The 18,728-nt window shown below is 37.9% G+C and overlaps 2 protein-coding genes across 3 annotated transcripts in view; one reads left to right on the top strand and one right to left on the bottom strand.

The window, feature by feature from the left end:
• The window catches only part of LOC136260676 (fibronectin-like), a 36,598-nt gene extending 29,949 nt beyond the window's left edge, over positions 1-6,649 (bottom strand). The window contains exon 1 of the mRNA XM_066054505.1: positions 6,558-6,649. The gene's annotated coding sequence lies outside the window, so the exon portion shown is untranslated. The remainder of the gene's footprint in view (positions 1-6,557) is intronic.
• Positions 6,650-6,663: 14 nt separating this feature from the next.
• LOC136260660 (uncharacterized) overlaps positions 6,664-18,728 on the top strand; it is a 155,550-nt gene continuing 143,485 nt past the window's right edge. For both annotated transcript variants that reach the window (XM_066054493.1, XM_066054486.1), the window contains exon 1: positions 6,664-6,778. The gene's annotated coding sequence lies outside the window, so the exon portion shown is untranslated. The remainder of the gene's footprint in view (positions 6,779-18,728) is intronic.

Below are 18,728 nucleotides of genomic sequence, written 5' to 3'. Positions count from 1 at the left end.
CACCATGTGGAGAGTTAAGCAAATATATCACTGTAGAGATTCAGAACATTACAAGTCACACTGAAGAGAATTCAGCTATAAACAAGTCATGCACCCTGTAGAGAATTCAGCTACAATTAATTCACTTTCTAGAGACTTCAGCTACACACAAGTCACTGTGGAGAGAGTATAGCTACATACAAATTATCCTGTAGAGAGATCAGCTACAAACAAAACACTTTGCAGAGAGTTCAGCTACAAACAAATCAACCTTTAGAGCGATCAGCAACAAACAAATCACCTTATAGAGAGATCAGCTAGAAACAAATCAACCTGCAGAGAGATCTGCTACAAACAAATCAGCTTGTAGAGAGATCAGTTACACACAAATCAACCTGTAGAGAGATAAGCTAGAAACAAATCACCCTGTAGCGAGTTTAGCTAATACAAATCAACCTGCAGAGAGATCAGCTACAAACAAATCACCTTATAGACAGTTCAGCTACAAACAAATTACCCCGTACAGAGATCGGCTACAAAACAAATCAACCTGCAGAGGGATCAGCTACACACAAATCAGCTTGTAGAGAGATCAGCTACAAACAAATCACCCTGTAGGGAGATCAGCTAGAAACTAGACATAATGTAAGGAGTTCAGCAACAAGTAAATCACCCTGTAGAGAGTACAGCTAAAACAAATCAACCTGCAGAGAAATCAGCTACAAGCAAATCACCTTATAGACAGTTCGGCTACAAACAAATTACCCTGTAGAGAGATCGGCAATCAACCTGCAGAGAGATCTGCTACAAACAAATCAGCTTGTAGAGAGATCAGTTACACACAAATCAACCTGTAGAGAGATAAGCTAGAAATAAATCACCCTGTAGAGAGTTCAGCTAATACAAATCAACCTGCAGAGAGATCAGCTACAAGCAAATCACCTTATAGACAGTTCAGCTACAAACAAATTACCCTGTAGAGAGATCGGCTACAAACTAATCAACCTGCAGAGAGATCAGCTGCACACAAATCAACTGGTAGAGAGTTCAGCTACAAACAAATCACCCTGTAGAGAGATCAGCTACAAACTAGACACAATGTAAGGAGTTCAGCTACAAACAAATCACCCTTTAGTGAGTTCAGCTACAAACAAATCAACCTGCAAAAAAGCACCTTGTACAGAGTTCAGTCACAAACAAATTACCCTGTAGAGACATCAGCTAGAAGAATTCACCTTGCAGAGAGTTCAGCAACAAAGAAACCACCATGCGCGCATGTAGAGAGTTCAGCTGCAAACAAATCACCCTGTAGAAAATTCAGTTACAAAGAAATCGCCCAGTAGAAAGATCAGCTTGAAGAAGTTACCTTGTAGAGAGTTCAGCTACAAAGAAACCATTTTGTAAAGAGTTCAGCTACAAATAAATCACCTGTACAGAGTTCAGCTACAAACAAATCACCCTGTACAGAGATCAGTTAGAAGCAGTTTCCTTGTAGAGAGTTCAGCTACAAGCAAATCACCCTGTAGAACGATCAGCTAGATTAATTCACCTTGTAGAGATTTCAGCTACAAAGAAACCACCATGTAGAGAGTTCAGCTGCAAACAAGTCACCCTGTAGAAAATTCAGCTACAAACAAATCACCCTGTAGAAAGATCAGCTAGAAGAAGTTACCTTGTAGAGAGTTCAGCTACAAAGAAACCATCCTGTAAAGAGCTCAGCTGCAAACAAATCGCCTGTACAGAATTCATCAACTACAAACAAATCACCCTGTAGAGAGATCAGCTAGAAGAAGTTACCTTGTAGATATTTCAGCTAACGCTAGAAGAAGAGTTACCTTGTAGATAGTTCAGGTGCAAACAATTCACCCTGTAGAGAGATCAGCTAGAAGAAGTTACCTTGTAGATATTTCAGCTAACGCTAGAAGAAGAGTTATCTTGTAGATAGTTCAGGTGCAAACAATTCACCCTGTAGAGAGATCAGCTAGAAGAAGTCACCTTGTACGTAGAGTGTTAAGTTGCAAAGAAACCACCATGCAGAGAGTTTTGTAATAAATATATTTGTATTATATATACGTATAACTTGTACATTTACTGATAAATTCAGAAATATTTAAAGTATTTAACATCTGTTTCATCTTTTCTTCTTCCTGTGGTAAAGAAAAAATGATAGGTTAAAAAAGCCCCAAAACTGGCTATAGGCCGACTTTGGGGTATGCAAATACAAAAAGAAGTGAAATCTAATCCAAAAAACAGCCAAGCTGTAAAAAAAGGTGTGGTCCCCTGAAAGGCCATGGTGAAAAAGATGTAAAATCCAAGGTGGCGGCCAAGAAATGGCTGTGATAGTAGGTTAATGGTAAAAATTTTAATAACGACAATTCAGGTGAATTTGGTGCCGCTTGGTCTTGGCACAAAATTCACCTGAATTGTCGTTATTAAAATTTTTACCATTAACCTACCATCACAGCCATTTCTTGGTCGCCACCTTGGATTTCACATCTTTTTTCACCATGGCCTTTTAGGGGGCCGCACCTTTTTTACAGCTTGGCTGTTTTTAGATTAGATATAAATTACGCGTACCGCATTGTAGAGCCATAACTAAGAACAAGTTCCACCCGACTGACAATGATCACGTCACCTATTTAGGGGAAATCTCTTGGAAAGTCCCTGTAACACCTCAAATGAACACACGTGATACGTGGTTTATATTAATTGTTGATGGCAGAGGAGGGCGGACATGTGCACATGAGCGCATACATTTGTATTAAAAGGACAAAAAGAAGTGATATCTAATCAAAAACAGCCAAGCTGTAAAAAAAGGTGCGGCCCCTAAAAGGCCATGGTGAAAAAAAAAGTGAAATCCAAGGTGACGGCCAAGAAATGGCTGTGATGGTAGGTTAATGGTAAAAATTTTAATAACAACAATTCAGGTGAATTTGGTACCGAAACACAAATTCACCTGAATTGTTGTTATTAAAATTTTTACCATTAACCTACCATCACAGCCATTTCTTGGCCGCCACCTTGGATTTCACATCTTTTTCACCATGACCTTTTAGGGGCCGCACCTTTTTTTTACGGCTTGGCTGTTTTTGATTAGATTAGATTAATGCGATAACCCCCTAGTGATGTGAACAAAACATACAGGAGAGAACTATACATTATTGCAGTATCGCATGCAGCAATACATTATTAGCAACATCACCGAAGATAAAAGTTACTCAGCTATGCAGCACAGTATCAACATCAACTAGAGGTCACCGGTAGCTAAATACAATTCGTCAATGGTGTGGCAATGGCACAGTGATGGGGTACACACTATATGTATACACAACTTACAGGAGATGCACAATACTGTAGGAGTATGCAAGCTAGGTGAACCAGATAAAGGAAGACAGCCAAGCCAGCCAGAGCCTAGTAAGCTAGGTAAAGGCAAAATGTACAATAATACAAGAAAAATTTAAAACATACCATGCTCTTTACAATACATTAGTACAAACAGACAACCAAAACAACCAGAGCCTTGCAAGCCAGAAAAAATATATAATACAAGACATATGTACATTATACAATACAAATAAACATACCTGTCCTTGTGCAGCTGGCATGTCAAACCTATTCAGGTGTCCTGCAGCCATTGATACATGGAGCGCATCCACTGGCAGCTGGCATGGCGACTTGAGACTTAGTGTGCCATGGCCAGATGGCAGCACTTTCAAACACAATGGAACAGTAGTTCACTCCTCTAAATAGCCATTTGAATCTGCTTGATTGGTAGTGGGTATACCATGTGCTGTTTTGATTGGTATTAAATAGAATTGTCATACATTTCTATCACCTCCACGGAAACATTCACCCATTATACGATTATCTCTTCATACAACATGAATTCTATTCCCAGTGAGTGCGAAGCCTTAGGCCTTGTAGTTTCTCAAACATTATTTATTAATTAATTAATTATTTATTCATTCATTATTAATGACATAATTTTAACTGCATTTCGTACTATCTTTAGTACTTGGTTGTATAATTATTTTTTTCTCACTGGGCTAGAGCAAAATGTGAGTATATACTCCTTCCTATGTCTTTCTTCATGTTCATGACCTATTTTTAACTGCATTTTGCAATGTTAACATCCACTTTCAAGCAAATTTGCTTCTTTTAGGTTCACTTTGCCATTGATCTTCTGACTTAGTCTCTGCAAGGGTAACCAACGTGTTAATATGTGTTGATAAGTATCCAATTTATTCACATCAACATTTTCATTTGGAAACCTTATCATTACCTACATTTTATTAACCACAGTATGTTATGAGCAGCAATGTTGTTGTGTACCACTGGGTACTTAACTTCTTGTGATCACCTAACTGAAGCCATACTACTGCTACCTAAAGCATCGTATACATGTATGTTACTTACATGTATATGTAGTTGGATATATCAAAGCTGTGTAGTACAATGTAGACATATCATTCAATAGCAAGGAAACAATACATTGGTGTTGATAACACTGATAGTATTAGCTAACTACTAATGTACATGATGACTAAAAATCAAGCACTACTGGCACCTCTAATTATCATGTCAGGTATCCATATTTATAAAAAGTAAACAAACTAGCGTAAAAATAATTTAAAAAATTTAAAACATGGGAATAGAGATCGCTGAAAAAAGTAAAGAAACAAGAGTCAAACAAGCCAGCATATTAAACACACAGAGTTCTCTATTAATTTTGGACTCAAATAAACATTTATACAGAAACATTCTCAGTACTTATCTGTCCCTAATTTATGGAGAAACTACTGCTTTTTTCTTAGTTTCTACCATATCCATTGAGTCCAAATAGAGATCTCTGTGTGTTTAACATGCTGGCTTGTTTGACTCTTGTTTCTTTACTTTTTTCAGTGATCTCTATTCCCATGTTTTAAATTTTTTAAATCATTAAATTTTCAGCCAATACTTAAAAGTGTAACCGATATGTATTATTGTGACAATAAGATTACACAGCATAATTACTACAGCTGTGTTGAATTGTCTAAAATTCCTATCCAATCATTGTTCACAAAGTGTTTTCATCCAAACATGTCTGTTTTTCGTCAGTGCAAGAGGTCAAAGCAGTATCATAGATTGAAATGTATCACCATAAAAGTGGTACATAAAACCCTCAAAAAACCTATGACCATTCGGTGAATTGAACCCAGGTCAATTCACAGTAGTCAAGAATCTTATCACTTGTCTACAAAGCCACTTGTGTAAGTGAAATACTTTTAATAGTACTTAAAGTACTTTTTCTAGTACATACACTACTCAAGTGAAGTATCTATACTATAGGCTTGCATTGACCGATACCGATACTTGTAATATCGGTACTGATATCTATAATATTGGTATCAGTACAGTCCTAAATTTTTCTTTCCTTTGTGGTTGCACATTGTTATTGTACCCATGCTGTAAAGCCTACTGAATAACTAAATAAATAATAGAAATGAAATCATGTTGTGGCTCATTTACAACCCTTTAAATGATTGCAGGGTTTCACAACAAAATGGCTATTGATGTTAAAACAGGCCTCGCAACAGGCCCAAATACGAAAGGGAAGAAAGCAGTCTGGGAACGAAACTAGATGGAGAGTGATTACTTGCTATAAAATAGGTAGTGGTTACTGAACTGAAAGTCGGTTCAGTATCGTACCGGCTATTGAACTGACAGTAAAACTTAAACAAAAAAAAGTTACTAAAACGAAAACAAATGACAAGCATCCAGGGTTTGAATCCTGGACTACTGCTGTGTTAGACAACCACTGCTACCCATCTGCTATTTTCTATCTTAAACCTGAAATTTGTTGATCCCCGGAAATTACATACCTTGAAAATTTGTATGTATACGGTAATTACTTGCCACCTGTCCTAAAGTTGAATATTCAGGCACTGACGCATGTCAAATACTCGGGGCAACTACAAGAAGTGTGCCCCAACTGAAAGTCGAATACTCAGAGCATACCAACTCTAGCATACAACTAGTGTGCTTGATATTTGAGTGACTGTCAGCAAAAGAGAAAAAACACGTTCCTAACACACAATTACAAATACCTAAGACACATGTAACTATACGTGCAAAATGCACCATACAAACATGGCAAGGAAGAGTGTGGCAAAAATAAACCAAAACATCAACACACACACACATAGCTAAACATTAAGAATGACTAATTACGTGTTAAACATATACGTTGCAATGAAGAGCTATAAATAGCTTCTGAGCAGCTTTGTTCAAGATGGAATTCTAGCGATGGAATTTGTGTTATCCGAGAAAAAAAATTACCTTTCAGTTCACTTCATAATATTTACTAGGTAGCCCCGCTAGACTGAAGCTGTAAAGACCATGCTCCACAGTGGAACCACCCTTTCTAAAATCTGGATCCACCTTGCTGGGTACGAGCTCGGGTGTCGGATAAATTGACAAACCCCTACAAATCACCGGGCCACTTGCAACTTTAGTACTGTAGGTGGGGCATAACAATGGCAGGTGCATGCCAGTATTCTACCTACAGTCTAAACACGAGAGAGAGTGCATCGACTTACCAAAAGAGATACAATTATATCAAAGCAGCACAACTACAGTCTTCAGCAATCGCGTCCCATACAAAACTCACAAGTGTACTCAGGGCATTATAGTCACGTGATGTATTGTTTTTAAGGTGGAGCCGTAATGAAACTGGGTGCGCCTTCAATGCTGTTGGTACACTATTAGGTCGGTGTGTTGAGTTTACGTAGTCTTTTTCTCTACTGAGCCAGAATTTTGAGTAAGTATCTTTAAGTGTATGGTATTATAACAATCAGGCTGTCATAGCAGTCTACTATCCCTCGTCTATTATTTGTTTATTGTCACTTATAACGAGACTTATAATACCAGTCACAGTGTTTGGCCTCAACTACAGTGTGGCGAGGCGTTCTCATCCATGGTACCTGTACAGTAGCTACACACAGCTACGCGTACCGTGACCAGAGGCGTAGCTAGCCAGACGGTGGTGGGGGGGCAGGCATCCCCCACAAAACACTCGACATTGTTCATAATTGCACAAAAGGCTAATGACCCAATGACGGGCTAGCCAACATAGGGTGTTGTATTATTATACAGCTTATGTAACTAGCTACATAACTACTTCATCACTGATTGCTACCATGCAGTTATCACTTATCAATGGAAATATTTTCGTCGAGCATCATCGCACGTGCCACAACTGTACTCCAACAAATTCGTCCACAATCCAGTAGAACTATACTGTGAATATTTTAGTACAAATACAATGTGTCACAGTTACTTATGTCAGCCACAGTCTGTGCTGCAGTCCTAGTACACTGGCATAGTATGACAAGCTCACCGGCGAAATTCAAACGCCATGTATTGGCACGAAATCCCAACTCTATACCTTTCCTGTTAGCAGAATTTGTAAGCTTGTGACGGATCATCTGACTGACTAACAAAGTGAAAAAAATTAAACTGGCATGCCACTACACTGTACGAAGATCCAGTGTGATTAACTCGGGAAAATAAAGTTGGTCCATTTAACACTTTATCACCTCGTAGGTTTGTAGCATCATTGCATGTCACTTGTCACTTCTGAGTTGCGACTCTTGCCAAGTCACTTTGAGCAGGTCATCCCTGATCTGTCTTTAGATTCAAAAAATGCACTATTACGTGAGTAGTGTAGGCTAAAATTAATATAGAATTGTGTCTAATATTTTCGTTCGCCTAAAAGCATAGTCTACTCGGGGGAACCCCTGGGGATTAGGGCATACCTTATTTTTAGCATATCGTTTTATTAATTGCTTGTAACGCGCAAGAAATCATTGTATTATCACCATTCACAAACGAGTTGAATGTTGTGTGCACTCACGTAGTAGCGCAGTAATTTGGGATGCATATCAGTTACTGGAAAGCTTGTGACGGAAGTTTAAAAAAAACATCGCTTAGTGCGGGGGGGGGGGGGGGGGGGGGCAAATGCCTCCCCCTGCCCCCCCTTGGCTACGCCACCGACCGTGACAAACACGAAATGTTTTAGGGAGAGAAAACCATCATCAAGATGTTCAAAAATACACACAGTTACAATCGAGGGGTAGGTAATGACCTGAAATTTTGTAGATTACCTCTGAAATTATTTCTGAAAGATGAAGTATTGAAATCTTTAAAATCTTGGGAAAAGTTAAAAGATTTGAGATTTTGTACTGGGATTTTACAAGTTGCGGAACCCTCAGAATGTATCATACTCTGAGTCTGGCTATTGTACTAGGGTTGGGCAATGTTTCAATAAATCATCAATATCGCCTAAGCAAGTGCTCGCAATACATATGTGACCGTGTCTATGAAAATAGGGAATGTGGGCACATAAAAATAGCCTCCTTTTGCAAAGTTTGATGTGTCATAACTTTGTATTCTATTATTGTTTGGCCATCACATTTTCAGCACTTCTTAACAATATAGTTGGCTTTAAAATAAAGGTTACAGAATAAAAATATCTTATCTAAGTATTGAGATATGAGATGCTATGTGACAGGCTGTAGTCTGTGCCCTCATGTCCTATTTTTCACAGGCCCGATCACATATGTATTTTCCTTCGTAATATTATCGCACAGGCAATATTTATCACATTTCACAATAATTATTACATTTATTATCTATTTTGTGTCTTTCTAGGACTCATATTCATGCATAGTATCGCTAACTACGTCAATTGATTAACTTGTTAGCGAATAAGTTGTGTTTGTAAACTAATTCTCAGAGTGAAAACAAGCAGTCATATGGACTTTTCAACTATGTAGTTATGTTTCAATTTTCACATGTAATATTGCAATGATTGCATTAAATGAGTCATGCAATAATTTCTTGTCAAAATTTCAATATCGTCCAACCCTGTCATACAGTACAATAGTACTGTATAGTAGGAACGGTGAAGGTATGGGCATGGACTGTTATATAATATAACCCAAAGACCTGCCTAGAGTTTTCCTCACAACATCGTGAAAGTATTGGTTGGGTAAAATTAAGCCCAAAAGTGTCTTCAGATCGACCTGAAACGTTTCTGTCAAGTTGCTACAGATTATATATCAAGACACACAGTAGTGTGTCGTGCGGCCCAAGAAGCTGGCGCGCCACACCGTGAGTATATTAACAGGAAGAAAGCAAATTCGATTTTCACACCTTTATAGCTCCGTGATCCCTTATCTGATTGACACCAAATTTGCTACAAATGTGCCAGCTAGGTAGGGGAGTCCACAGTACAAATTTGAAGAAATCGCTCTAGCCATTTCTGAGATACAAGCGGCCAAAGTTTGGGGTTTTTTTCTTCGTTTTTTTCTTCATTTTTTCTTCTACTTTTCGCACACTTTAGAAAATCTGCCATAAAACACGAATTCGTTCTCCAATTGGGGTGAAAGTTGGCACACTTATAGGGCTCATTAAGGCGAATCTCAGTACCAACTTTGGTCGGAATCCGATGAACATTAACGGAGGTATGACCAATTATTTGCATAAAATAAGGTTAAAGGTCTGTCACGCCCACAGGGTAAACCCCTTGAAGGAATGAGCTGAAAATTGGTATGTAGATGGAGTAACTATTGTAGGAGTGCCTTTTTGTGGTTTAAAAGGAATCGAGATAAAGGCCATCGAGATATGACACAAAACCCAACCTGTGTCACAATTACACGATTGATTTTTATGAATAAAAAAACTATTAGTTTTCATTCCTACCAGGCAAACCGCTTAAAGCAATGGGCTGAAAATTGGTGTGTAGCTGGAATAATTATCATAGAAAGTCCTTGCAGTAGTACAGAAGAATCGGAGTACAAACCAGTGAGTTATGATTCGAAAGCCAACTAGATGTAGCAAATGCGAGATCGAAATACTCTAATAGAACAGTCACCCTAATAGAGCATTCAGCTACACTTATAACTTACTCCATTGTAGAATTATATATTTACATTGCAAGTTATTCTGTAGGGAGTTCAGCTAAAAGCAGTTAATCTTATAGACAATTCAGCTACAAGCAAGTCACCCTGTAGAGAGTTCAGCTACAAAGAATTGAAATCATCATGTAGCGAGTTAAGCTGCAAACAAATAACGCTGTAGAGAGTTCAGCTACAAACAATTTACCCTGTAGAAAGAGCAGTTAGAAGAAGTTACCTTGTAGAGAGTTCAGCTACATCATGTAGAGAGTTCAGCTGCAAACAAATCACTCTGTAGAGAGTTCAGCTAGAAGAAGTCACCTTGTAAAGAGTTTAGCTACAAAGAAACTATCATGTAGAGAGTTCAGCTACAAACAAATCACACTGTAGAGAGTTCAGTTAGAAAGAAATCATCCTGTAGAGAGATCAGCTAGAAGAAGTAACCTTGTAGAGAATTCAGCTACAAAGAAACTACCATGTAGAGAGTTCAGCTGCAAAAAATTCACCCTGTAGAGAGTTCAGCTAGAAACAAATCACCCTGAAAAGAGTTCAGCTACAAACAATGAGGGTTTCAGCTACGTATAAGAAGTCAACTTATTAACTACAGTATGTGATAATCATTCAGAGTTAAATATACAAATGTTTAATCAGATACACACAATTACTTCCTTTGTTCCACAATTCCTGCAGTATAGAAAAAGCAAGTAAAAGGAAGCACAAAGCCAGTTTATGGCCAGCTTGTGGCTTGCAATACAAAAAGAAGTGATATCTAAACAAAATTTTTAATTACGACGATTCAGGTGAACCAAATTCACTTGAATCGTCGTAATTAAAAATTTTGCCATTAACCTACCATAACAGCCATTTCTTGGCCGCCACCTTGGATTTCACATCTTTTTTTCACCCTGGCCTTTTTGGGGGCTGCATTCTTTTTTTACAGCTTGGCTGTTTTGATATAATTATACTGCCTGATGCCTTCAGTCAAGCGTAACGGAAAACTGGCTACAGCTACAGCCCTAATTCTTTCACAGAAATGTTTCTAGTCAGCTTGAGAAAAAAACCTTTAGTATATTAATAAACATGCAATGAGTGCGCTATCATGTTACCTTCCATCCTTCTTTACCATGGCCATCAGTCAAGTTTCTCCACTGATACTGTTAATAGGGCTTCCATCTACAGGGGTACATTGCATTAAACTATTCGAATACACGTGGCATTGCACTAAACTATTTGAACACACATGTCTCAGTGGATTTTGAAGTTGGCAGTTGATACCATATAGTAAAAATACTTCGGCAGTAAAATAGTTTGGCGAAAACCCACTATTCCAAAATTAATGCAAGAACTTTTGCGAATGGCGTTTCACCTGAATTGTTTTTGTAATCTATAATATATAATGTAGCTATCACATACTGTATACATGCAAGTGCAAGTGATTAAACAACTCGCCAATTAAGGGGCGTGGCAGCCATTTCGATTCCGAGTCTTTATCCCTCATGGTAAGGGATGACAACTTACAATGGAAACGGCTGCCACACCCCTTAATTGGCAAGTCTTAATCGCTTGCATGTAGCAATGTTGCATTCGAGTGGTAGCTATCATACAACTGTCAAAGTTGCTTGTGCTTCTACATGCCGAGCTAAACACATTTATTTGCTGTGACCAACACTATGTTTAGTTACGAGAATCCAACTTAGTAATTTATATAGTTGGGTGTTATGCTTGTTGATTGCTTGCATAATATATAGTGCTGTGATTAACTCTAAAATAATAAGTGATTGGGCCTACGAAAATAGGCATGTGGACATATAAAAATTGCCTACTTTTCAAACGTTGATGTATCATAACTTTGTATTCCATGACTCTGTAGCAATGAATTTTCAGCACCTGTTAAACATTTAGTTGGCTTTACAATACAAGTTACAGAATGGGAAATATTCTATTCCAGTACTGAGATATGACATGTTATGTGACGAGATGTAGTTTGTGCCCACATACCCTATTTTTGCAGGCCCAGTCACTTATTGTGACTGGTTTCCAGGGTATTTAGTAGTCATGAGCTTGCAAAAGAAGTTCACAAATAAGTATAAGAAAAGAATAGGAATTTTAAACCTTTAACCGTCAGGCCTCCTGGAGCGCTATACAGTGCCCACCAAAGCATGTTATATTAGACAAAGTATAGGTTGAAATCTATGCATGAATTTGTTTGCTATTGACCAAGGAACACTGCTGTCATGTTGTTGTTTACATAACACTAACCACCAAGTTGGTATTAAACAATAAACACGAGAAATCAGCAAAATTGGCAAAACCAAGCATTGTAAGTGTGACAACGTGAAATGAGTAAGTCTAATCAGTCTCTATTACTATTCTACAATGTTTTCTTATAGCGAAATCTTCTTCCAAGGCTGCTCTGCGAGTTTCAGCAAAACTTGTCTTTGTGCATGTACTTATCAGCATGTGGCCCTTCTTTTGTTCTACAGATGACAGGAGAACAATCATCACAAGTAAGTATTATTCAGTTTTAGTAATACAAGACACTATTAGTGACTATAGTAACAGTACTGCTACCCTGTTCTAGTTGTTAACTTTCTTACTCCCTATAGAAATACACAGCAATGTTGATAGTGAATCCAAAATATTTTCTACACTTATTAAGTTATAATTTTGTTGCTTGGTGCCATCTGGAGCCTATGACAGTTAATGGATTAAATTAGAGTAGAGATAGTTTATGGTACTGCAGTAAAAAGCACTGAAGCAAGCTGGATTGAATGAAACAATAAGAAGTGAATATCCCTACTGTGCATTTTGAGTGTAGCACAGTAGGGATATACACTTCTTATTGTTTTATTTGGACAATACGTACTACTCCGATCCAGCTTGTTTCAGTGCTTTTGATTGCAGTACTATACACTATCCCTACTATAATTTAAAATTCCTAATATTTCTTATAACTATATATATTATATATTGTACCATAGGGAAATTTTGGCGAATAGCCAGCTATATTGTATTTGACGAAATAAACTTTGGCAAATTCAAATTAAAATCTTTAGCCATAAGATGCTATGTAATCTCAGGTGCTACGAGTAATTGACGGGTTAAACTTTGGCGAATTTGTAGCAAATTTTGCATTCAAATTTTTACACATCAAAGTGATCCTCTATACAGTATTCATCAGAAGGTTTTTTCGATGTCCAAGTATTCAATCCTTCATATTGTACAGAAATATCTTCACTTTCTGTGTGTGTGTGTGTGTGTGTGTGTGTGTGTGTGTGTGTGTGTGTGTATGTGTGTGTGTGTGTGTGTGTGTGTGTGTGTGCATTAGGGATGCCATGACATAGAATGTTTTTATGTCATATATCATGGAGATTTATGTCATGACATAAAGCAATTTTTAGTTTTGCAACACGTTTTACTGATGAAATGCTTTATGCCTGCAACATATCAACTTAAATATTGGCAATATCTTAACAACTATGGCATTAACAACAACACTGCTCATATTTATTCGTATTGTCTCTTACCGTCTAGTATTTATTACATTATAATGAATGATTGTACATTATTAAGAAATATTTGTCACGACCTAAAGAAACCTATGTCATATCATATCATGGAAATTTATGTCACGACATGTTGTATGTCACAACTATCGTGGCATCCCTAGTGTGCATGTGTGTATCAATGTGAAGTTTGCTATGAAACGGACATTATTGTGCTTAACCCTTAAACCCGTATAATCCAGAAAACTGGATTTGATTAAAAAAAACGAATTAAAAATGCACAATACTTTTGCCAATCTACATAGGCGGTTACAAACAAGAATATCTCATGAAGCATTTATCTGATTGCTACAAAAAACAGATTTTATTAATCAGATTTTATTAAGCTATCTGCCGGTATATAAACTTTCAACATACAAGCAAGGAACTCACACACCACAATGCGCTGAATCATTTTCAGTCCTTCCACATTCGTATCGCCACTGTGCTCGTCCGACAATGACGTTAGTACGTGATATCTATATATCAACTGAATTGCCATCACGTGAGGAGTAACATGACACCAAGCAAAAGTCCATGCGATGAAGTACGACCGAGTTATAGCCCTTTGTACATCGTTATGTGAAGAAGAAAGACGGAGGGATAGTTCTTGTACTCCTTCAAAGTGAAGCGAGTATCTCTAGGTTGGATGAACGTGATGAAGTATGGGACCATGTAAACTAAAATTTAACGGTGAGTAAGATGGTATTTGTCGTTTTTAGATAGCTTTAACTGTTTTTGTGTTATAGAGTTTAGTTTACAAGGCATGCATGTGATCCAGTTTACTGGATTATGAGTTTTCAGTGCTTGCGTTTTATAAAACAGCTGCGGGTTTAAGGGCTAATAATGGAAATAGTGTAATTTTCACAAACTAACATGCAGAACCATGTAATTCATAATGCTTGTGTTTCATTGTAACACTATATGTAGTGAAGGTTAATGGGTGTCAAGACATCAAATACTGTAGCTTCAGAGGATTTTCAACATTAAGCTAAAACAATTTCCTATGACTTTGTTCTGCAATAGCTCATTTTAATCACTATTCACTGCTCTTCCAGATCTGATCCAGAATCTGAGGTATCTATCATGTGTCGCAGTTTATTGCACCTTTTATTACATGTTCCCAAAATGCCCAATATGAGAAATTTGCTACACTGGGTCAATTTAGGCCATTTTGATGTACCAAAATTTCCGGACTTTTTCTGGAATCATTGTACTCGCAGAGAGTTGTTCTACATTGATCAAGTGTTGGTTAGAGACCTAGCATGAGGGTCTTTGTGGATTTTAAAACCAAGCAAAGCAAGGTTTTTCAAATCCACAAACATCCAAGGGCATGGTCTCTAACTGACTTAGCATTTTATATGGGCGTATAGGTGAAGTCATTGTAGGATTAAGTTATATCTAATCCAAAACAGCCAAGCTGTAAAAAAAGTGTGCGGCCCTGAGAAAGGCTATGGTGAAAAAAGATGTGAAATCCAAGGTGGCGGCCAAGAAATGGCTGTGATGGTAGGTTAATGGTAAAAATTTTAATAATGACAATTCAGGTAAATTTTGTGAAGCGGCACAAAATTTCACCTGAATTGTCGTTATTAAAATTTTTACCATTAACCTACCATCACAGCCATTTCTTGGCCGCCACCTTGGATTTCACATCTTTTTTCACCATAGCCTTTCTCAGGGCCGCACACTTTTTTTACAGCTTGGCTGTTTTGGATTAGATTTCATTTCTTTTTGTATTTGTATACCCCAAAGCCGGCCTATGGCCAGCTTTGGGACTGTTTTAACCTATGTTTTTTTTCTTTACTACAGGAAGAAGAAAAGATGAAGTAGATATACTTTAAATATTTTATCAGTAAATGTACAAATTATATATATATATGTGACCGGATTTGCGAAAAGGGGTCTTCCACACACATCCAATTTACGAACTTTGGCAGTTCATAATGTCTGATAGAAAAATAGTATTGCCTTGAAATTTGGACAGTGATGAGTAACAACATAGGTCAATACATGAACAAAATTTCAGGTTAGTATCTTCTTTGAGCACAAAGGTATGGTCATTCAAGTTCATAGAATTGGATGTGTGTGGAAGACCCTTTTTCGTAAATCCGGTCACATATAATACATATGTGACCGGATTTGCGAAAAGGGGCCTTCCACACATCCAATTTGCCAACTTTGACAATTGATAACTTCAGATTGGAAAGAGCTATTGCCTTGAAATTTGGGCAGTGGTGATTTCTTTGCAGCTGAACTCTCTACATGATGGTTTCTTTGTAGCTGAACTCTCTACAAGATAATTTCTTCTAGCTGATCTCTCTACAGGGAGATTTGTGTTTGTAGCTGAACTATCTACAAGGTAACTCCTTCTAGCTGATCTCTCTACAGGGTGATTTGTTTGTAGCTGAATTCTGTACAGGTGATTTGTTTGCAGCTGAGCTCTTTACGGTTTCTTTGTAGCTGAACTCTCTACAAAGTAACTTCTTCTAACTGATCTTTCTACAGGGTGATTTGTTTGTAGCTGAACTATCTACAAGGTAATTTCTTCTAGCTGATCTCTCTACAGGGTGATTTGTTTGTAGTTGAATTCTGTTCAGGTGATTTGTTTGCAGCTGAGCTCTTTACAGAATGGTTTCTTTGTAGCTGAACTCTCTACAAGGTAACTTTTCTAGCTGATGTCTCTACAAGGTGATTAGTTTGTAGCTGAACTCTCTACATGGTGGTTTCTTTTTGTAACTGAACTTTCTACAAGGTGACTTCTTCTAGCTGATCTTTCAATAGGGTGATTTGTTGTAGCTTCACTCTCTACAAGGTAACTTCTTCTAGCTGATCTCTCTACAGGGAGATTTGTTTGTAGCTGAACTCTCTACAGGTGATTTGTTTGTAGCTGAATTCTGTACAGGTGATTTGTTTGCAGCTGAGCTCTTTACAGAATGGTTTCTTTGTAGCTGAACTCTCTAAAAGGTAACTTCTTCTAACTGATATTTCTACAGGGTGATTTGTTTGTAGCTGAACTATCTACAAGGTAATATCTTCTAGCTGATCTCTCTACAGGGTGATTTGTTTGAAGCTGAATTCTGTACAGGTGATTTGTTTGCAGCTGAGCTCTATACAGAATGGTTTCTTTGTAGCTGAACTCTCTACAAGGTAATTTCTTCTAGCTGATCTCTCTATAGGGAGATTTGTTTGTAGCTGAACTCTCTACAAGTAAACTTCTTCTAGCTGATCTCTCTACAGGGTGATTTGCTTGTAGCTTAACTATCTACAAGATAACTTCTTCTAGCTCATCTCTCTACATGGTGATTTGTTTGTAGCTGAATTCTGTATAGGTGATTTGTTTGCAGCTGAGGTCTTTAAATAATGGTTTCTTTGTAGCTGAACTCTCTACAAGGTAACTTCTTCTAGCTGATGTCTCTACAAAGTCACTAGTTTGTAGCTGAGCTCTCTACATGGTGGTTCCTTTGTAACTGAACTCTCTACAAGGTGACCTCTTCTAGCTGATCTTTCTACAGGGTGATTTGTTTGAAGCTGAACTCTCTACAAGGTAACTTCTTCTAGCTGATCTCTCTACAGGGAGATTTGTTTGTAGCTGAACTCTCTACATGATGGTTTCTTTGTAGCTGAACTCTCTGCAAGGTAACTTCTTCTATTGATCTCTCCACAGGGCGATTTGTTTGTAGCTGAACTCTCTACATGGTGGTTTCTTTGTAGCTGAACTCTACAAGGTGATTTTTTCTAGCTGAACTATCCCTTTCCATAGTTGCATGAACTCCCTACAAGGTAACTTCTTCTAGCTGATCTCTGTACAGGGTGACTTGTGTGTAGCTGATCTCTATACAGGTTTCTTGTTTCTAGCTGATCTCTTGAATTCTCTTCAGGGTGACTGCTCTATTAGGATGACTGCTCTATTAGAGTATCTCGATCTCGCACTTGCTGCACCAAGTTGGATTTCGTATTATAACTCCGTGGCTTTAAGTCTGATTCTTCTACACTATTGATGAGCCTTTCTAAGATGATTACTCCATCTGTACAACGATTTTCAAAGCATTACCCCAAGCGGTTTATCTGGTAGGCGTGGCAAGTAGTCGTTTTTTTTATTAGCTGATCTCGATTGCATAATTGTTACACACTGTTGGTTTTTTCGTTGTATCTTCCTGTTTTTTAGCTCGATTTCTTTGAAACCACAAAAGGTTTGAGGTTCAATAGTTAACCTATTCACCCACCGATTTTCAGCTTCTTCCCATACGCGGTTTACCCTGTAGGCGTGACAACATATTGGTGTTATTTTCGTGAATAATCGCTCATAACTCTTTGCCTGTTTATCGTATTCCAGCCAAAGTTTGTACCGAGATGCGCCTTTATATCCCCCTTCTGTGTGCCAAATTTCAAGGCAATCGGATATGGCGTTCGCGTTTTATAGCAGTTTTTGTAAGTGTGCGACAAGAAAAAGAAAAATAAGAAGAAAAAACGAAGAAACTGAGCCAATTTTTGAAGTCGAATATCTCGGGAACGCGCCAAGCGATTTCGCTCAAATTTGGAATGTGGAGTGCTGCAGTTGGGGGGCATGTCCACAGCAAAAATCGTCTTGTTTCATCAAGGAAGCACAGAGCTACGGAGGTGCGAAAATTGCGTTTTCTTTCTTCCTGTCAATATACTCACGGGTGTTACGCGCCGGCTTCTTGGGCCGCACGACACACTACCGTGTGTCTTGATGTCGTACTGAAATCGTCACACCATGTTATAATAATCTCCTAAGACTGAACGTGCTTTTGTCGAAGTGCTGAAAAAATCAAAGCTCGCACTGCTTCATTTCATACGTTAGACTTGGATTTGGCACAGCTGGTAAATGGCAGTGATCAACAATGTCAAGCTGGGTTAGTGGTATGATGTCACAGCAGTGTAAGAACATGTGTGTCGAAGAAGCAGTTTGTGTGGATTTATACAATGAGAACGAGTTGTCACAAGTTGTGCTTTCAGTAGTGCTACAGTAGCACCAAAAACAGGTGCGATGCTTAAAGTCTTTCTGCTAACCATTTTAAGAACCTGCTAGCAGGTCTCTGTGGATTTTAAAGACCACATTATCTTCCAAAGATCAAAGCATATTATACATACCATTTTCTAAGATGGGTTCTTCTGTACATGTCCCACTTGTACATTCAACATTTAGTGGTATGGGTCATGTTGCTGCTGTATGTTACAGAAGTGTCTCTTAAGAAGGAGTTGTCGTATAGTTCAGTGATGTCATAGTGATTAGTTATTCTCTGTT

The sequence above is a fragment of the Dysidea avara genome, chromosome 1 (assembly GCF_963678975.1).
Source record: "Dysidea avara chromosome 1, odDysAvar1.4, whole genome shotgun sequence".
NCBI classification, from domain to species: Eukaryota; Metazoa; Porifera; class Demospongiae; order Dictyoceratida; family Dysideidae; genus Dysidea; species Dysidea avara.
The sequence above is the reverse complement of the archived record's forward strand: the minus strand, read 5'-3'. Positions and strand labels throughout refer to the sequence as shown.